Consider the following 6,320-nt stretch of genomic DNA (forward strand, 5'->3'; position numbering starts at 1 on the left):
GTGTTAACTAGCTGCTAGATCAAGCAAGTGCTCCTGAAGCCAGAAACATCTGGACGACTTGCAAAATGGATCATAGAGTTGGGGGAGCACAATATCTGCTATCATCCTAGGGTAAGCATAAAAGGACAACATTAGTGGATTTCCTGCTTGAAATCCCAGGGGAAGTCCAACAACAAATAGTTGGAACAACCCGAAAAGGGTGTCCGGAGGAAAAAACTGACCAATAGTGGACTCTTTACACGGATGGAGCCTGCAACAAAGAAGGCTCAGGCGCAGGACTAATCCTAACCAGCCCTACGGGTGAAGAAATCACATATGCCTTACGGTTCGACTTCCACACCCCAACAACGAAGCCGAATATGAAGCCTTTTTGGCCGGTCTTAGATTGACAGTAAAAATGGGGGCGGAAAGGGTTATAGCTCTGACTGATTCATGTCTTGTGACAACCCGGAATTTAGGGCTATTATTATAACTACCAATCTATCTGTGAATCTCATGTTAATCCGAATTACTAAGTTTTAGTGTATCTTAAGAAGGAAAAGTAATTTCATTCTAACTATAATACGATACTAGATGATATTGCGCTTTCAAATGTAAAACAAATCAAACCGCACAAACTGTAACCTAAGGATACATCTGAAAAAGTGAAAATTCGTAAAAAGTCATTTGAAGCGAAGCAATTATTCTAGCCTCATAGTATGTGTTTACCTATTTCCGAAAATATAAAGAACGTCCAAAACAGAGTTTGTATGCAAAAGATACAATAATTTTAAGAAAACAAGCGCTAAAACATTGTTTTTCTTTAATCGCGTAAAACCAAATCGATCCAGTGAGACACTTACGCTTTGCCGACGAGATTTCCAATAACGTTTTTTGACACAAGTTATAGTCTATTATTTAATTTCACACTCGAAATATTTTTAACAACAATATTTACAATAGTTGCGAAAACAAATACCGCGAGCCATTTAGATGCAAAACTTAAAACACAATTTCCCGGAGATCCGTAACTCCAAAAATTAATTTGTTTGATGTTCTAGAATTCTTGAATTAAAATCTTTTTAATGGTATTCTCGAAAAAAGTTCTCGATACATGGTTCCCGATGTGCCCGAATTAGGGTGTTTTTGAGCACCCAATGGAGGTATAACCCATGTGGGGCCCACATGGGATGATAGACTTCAAAAAACAGATTTTTCATACCTTGCTCACATGGGATTACTTCTCCTTCTCCTTTCCTTTGTTTACAAGTTTCACCAAACTAGTACATTTCTAGGTTGGAAGTTTGACCACAAAAGGTGTCTGTATGACCCTCTCCTACTATAAATAGGAGGCTTAGGTTCCTCCTTCAACACACCAATCTCCAACTCTCTTCTCTGTTCTCTAAAGAGCACTACATCTCTCTAAACCAACCTACCACTCACTGCCACAACCAGAAAATACCATCCCTAAGCCTTAATTGTTGTTGTTTTCAATCCCTAAAGGTCCCTCCCTACCCCCGTCATCGGAACCAATCGAGATCAGCAAGAAAAAGACGGCAGATGGACCACCGGGGTAGCCTCATGCTACCCTGTCACCTTCGATGTTGCCGCTGCTTTAAATCACCAGCCACCACCTCCGGCCAACCCCTTCTACTGTAAGCCTTCAGCAACACCTCCTTTACACATTTAGTTTTTGTTGCATAGAGTTTCATCGATCAGAATAATAATAATAAATTTTTTCTTCTCTTTTCGCGTGCCCGTAGACGAACGAACACAGGAGGTTAATACCCCCCGTGAATGCAAGGTTCATATATAAGTTACTGTACAAACTTCCTTTCAAAATAAATACACACGGTCCCTTAACTTTGAATTTGTCCAGCTTAGGTCCCTCCTTCTCAAAAATTGCTTTCAAATCTAGGGGCTGTTTGGTAGCCTCTTAATTGACAAATTAAGAGGCAAGCTCTTAATTTTTCAGATTAAGAGTGTTTGGTAGCATAGGAATAAAAGCCTCTTAATTTTTTAAAAACCTATTAAACTTTCAGACTTCATATTGTATTTGAAAAAAAATGCACGCTTCCTCCCCTTTCTACCCTTATACGCTAATACACGCCTCCAAAACTACGCACCCACCTTTAGATCGTCTCTTCTGTCTCTTCCGACCGTCGACCATCTCCAGCACCGATCACCTCCTCCCGTCGTCTACCTCCCTGAAATCGACTCCCACCATGACTTCCGACGCCAAGCTTCGACATCATTGTCCTTTCTCCTCCCTTCCACCCATTCTCCTACCTCTCTGATCTACAATACCTCTCCGATATACAATCATCTACTACCTCCGACATTGATTTTGCCGCCTCCGCCAGCCTCTACTAGCGCCGCCAGCGACGACGACCTGATGTTGCAAGGTAATTTTTTTTCTTCGCGAAAATAGATTTCTGTAAATAGATCGATTGTTCTTTTTTTTCCTTGAAAACCAATTCTTATAAATACATCGATTTGTTTTCTTTTTTTTCCCTAGAACTTGATTATCAGTCCTCGATTTTGATTTTCTTTGTATTTCATGTCCGGTTATGTACTGGCTCGTTATATGATATATATATATATATATATATATATATATATATATATATATATATATATATATATATATGAATATTGTTTGAAATCTTAAGATAGGAGATGATAATTTGGTGGTTAATATTGTAGATTTTAGTAAAGAAAACAACCAATTGGTTTGTGAATTGGAAATAGAACACACAGATACCTATGTTTGGTGATGGATTTGATATGCAATTGGTATGCATAGCTAAAATTTGTTGTTGAACTTTGTTGATTTGTTCTATGTTATTGAAAATGTGTTTGTAGTTACTAATACAAGTTGCTGATTTTGTTCATTTGTTGAAATCTATTGCTAATATTGTTGTTATGTGTTGAATTTTTGTTGAAATCTATTGTTAAGTGACTAGTGAATAGAAGTTGATGGTATCGTGAAGGCTGCGATGATGATGATAAAGGTTAATGACAGGTGGGTGCCCGGTAATGGTGTATGATGGTAGGGTGTGATGAAGAGGGTGATGGGTTGTTGCATGTTAATGGTGAAGATGCCCTCTTCGTGTCTGTTTTTGTAGATTAGCAGCATTTTTTCATTCACATGTTCAAGAACCAAAAAAATCATATGCATTATATCATGTAAACCTTGTATGGGGTGTGATGTTGACCAAATTATTGGCCGAAAATTGTAATGAAATATTCGGTTGTTTAGTTTACATTGTACCTTGATGAAAAAAATTATATGCATGATGTTCATTTCTAGCATCCTACTTTGATGTAATTTTTTTTCAAGGGTATGTTGTTGTAATTGAAAGAAGTGATACTGAAGGGTAAAAATGGTCATTTTTGTTATTCAGCACAAAAATTCAAAGCTTCCAGCCAAATAACATATTAAAATTCAGATCTTAAAAATTCAGATCCTTTTAGAAATTCAGACACCTTAAAAATTAAGATCTTAAAAATTCAGATCCTACCAAACATCCTCTAGTCCTAAACACCTAACCTATCATTTATCATTTAAAATGTTAAAACATACCCTCCGCTAAAAATCATTTTCAAAACAAATACAATGCACACAAGTCCTCATTTTATTTATTTAAATGACACCCCCTTCTTGTGTTTTGTTTAATAAGTCCATGAACAAAACTTTCATATTAATTATTCATATTTAACCCCTCTCTTGGGATTTATTTGCAAAATAAATCCAAAATTGCAACTTACAAATTAAATAAACCTTTTTAGTCCCATTTGATTTATTTAAATTAGTAAATGAACCTTATGATTGGTTAAATTACCAAACAACCCTTCACATATTAATTTATAATAAAATTTCATAGGAAACTAAATATATCTCGACGGTTCATTATCAAAGCGACACTTCTCGGTTTCTCGCGTCAAATACTCGAAACAAATCATCAACCACACGTTAAGGTGAGTGTTACGGCCCCACTTTTACATATTTTCCCAGGGTGGGGGTGGGGGGGGATATATGTAGTACTTTTATATCTTGTATATATCTATTTTCTAAATACTTTGTTGAAACAAACAACACCCCCGTTTTTATGCAATATAAATCACACGAAAATAGTATTTATTACGCGACTACTTACGACACGGGGAATATGGTTTGAAGGGCGCATGGGTTGTTGTGATCCTGCCCTCGGTGTTTCATGTTTGGCCCTCGTCTATGCATGGTAGTATGTGTACTAAGTAATATTTATAATACAAAATACACAAACAAAAAACCATTGTTTTGTGTAAATACTTTACCGGTTTTAGAAATATTTGTTTAAACACTTACATGTTAAGTAAAAAAAAATCTTTTTAAACCTCATTAGCTTCATATGTTATGTTGTTTAGATAATATAACTAGTAAAAATAACATATACATTCCGAAAAAAATTATGTTGTGACTGTATAACCGGTTATCAACTTGGTAGTCTAATTATACCTCATACATACCCAAAAATATATAAGTTTATGTATTTATACGAGTTATAGAGCTCATATCTTAGGCTCGTTTGTGTGCTTGTACTCAAAGTTTTATTAACTATTTAAACAAGTATCGTACACTTTACGTGTATGCCTATCAAATATACTTGTTGTTTATCTGTTTATCCGTATCTGCGGTTGTTAAGTTCAACATTGGCAGATAACTTTATCCGTATATCCGCATGTCTGTTTATCACATAAATATATATGTTTATACATTTATACAAGTTATAGAACTTCTATCTTAGGCTCATACATGTGCTTGTGTACACCATACTAAGTTTTGTAAACTTGTTAGACAAGTATCGTACATTTTTATGTGTACACTTACCAAATATACTTGTTTATCTGTTTATTCGTATCTGTCGTTGTTAAGATCAACGTTGACAGATAACTTTATCTGTATGTCTGTTTATCCTTATATGCGGTTGTTAAGTACAACCTTGGCAGAAAACTTTATTCGTTACCCGTACAACCATGGACTTGGTTCCTTTCAAAACGGTTTTTAATTATGGAATTACTTATGGAACACAACGTTTTGGATTTCAAAGATTTATTACAAACACAGTTTCATGTATGGTTTTACTTATACAAACTATACATTTTGGCTTTTTAAAGACTCATTGCAAACATTGTTTTAACTGTTGTTATACATACAAAGAAAATACTTTTTGATCTTTCTAAAAGTATTACTGCAGTTAGCAGAAAACCTGTGATAGGGATGTCAAAAATCCTCGCGGGACCCCGATACCGTACAAGACTAATTTTTAAAAAAATTTGGGAGCAGGAGCGGGGGCGGGGGCAATATTAACTCCCATTTATTTTCGGGACCGGGGCGGGAGTGAGTATTTCCGTCCGTACTCCCGCGGGGGCCCTGTTTATATTTAAATAAAGTGTGTGTGTGTGTGTCTATATATATATATATATATATATATATATATATATATATATATATATATATATATATATATATATATATATATATATTAAAATAGGAAATTAGGGCTTGAACTTTTCTATCTTCCATCGATTTACATTTACTCAATCTCATTCTCGGCAATACAAATACGATTATACGAATGAATTGAAGACGACTAGGTTCCGACTTCCGACTTCAGCTTCCTCCTTAGTCCTTCCTTCCCGACTCCCGTAGGACCTGTAGTTTACTCCGACTGCGGCTTCTCATCATGTCCAACTCCCACCGACGACATACGAGTAGGCGACCAGCGAGGCAGCGAACCAGCGACCCCCTTCTGCATTCCACGGTAATGTTGAAACTTCTGACGTAACACATGTTCAGATAAAGTGTTTGACAACTTCTCAAGTTTAACTCTGTAAAGATCAATTGAATATTTGAAATATAAATGACTCACAAATGTCTCAAGTTCTTCACTTGATGTATCTAACTGTTCAAAAACCTGTATCCACTGAACCTTAAGGGCAGAAAAAATTATGCTTGCACAGCTGCACCTGAAACCAATCTGATAGATATTAAATATGATGCAACTTCATTGATAACTAACACACACTTGAACCTTCTTCAGTAAATATAGATAATCAGCATTTTCCAGTGGTAGAAACTATTAGTGTGACTTCAGTTTTTGGATCTATATATAAACCTAACAATATTAATGGCACTTCTATTCTTAGTTATGCTTCAAGACTAAGTATAGAAGTATAGATGAAATTCAACAATATAAGTTAATGTGCTTTGTATGCCCAGTATAAGCTAAATGATAAAAATGCATAAATCTTGTCGGTAATAACTAGTAAATATTGAAACAGAGAATTAAATCGCA

General features: G+C 35.4%; 1 long non-coding RNA gene across 1 annotated transcript; it reads left to right on the top strand.

Annotated features, from left to right (window-relative positions):
• The first annotated feature begins 1,338 nt into the window (after positions 1 to 1,338).
• On the top strand, positions 1,339 to 3,294 carry LOC145033827 (uncharacterized). The gene is made up of 3 exons (XR_013677728.1): positions 1,339 to 1,634; positions 1,743 to 2,384; positions 2,939 to 3,294. It is a non-coding gene; the product is annotated as an uncharacterized LOC145033827 (long non-coding RNA).
• The last annotated feature ends 3,026 nt before the right edge of the window (positions 3,295 to 6,320 follow it).

This window comes from Lactuca saligna, chromosome 3, assembly GCF_052625555.1.
Source record: "Lactuca saligna cultivar CGN05327 chromosome 3, ASM5262555v1, whole genome shotgun sequence".
Taxonomy (NCBI): domain Eukaryota; kingdom Viridiplantae; phylum Streptophyta; class Magnoliopsida; order Asterales; family Asteraceae; genus Lactuca; species Lactuca saligna.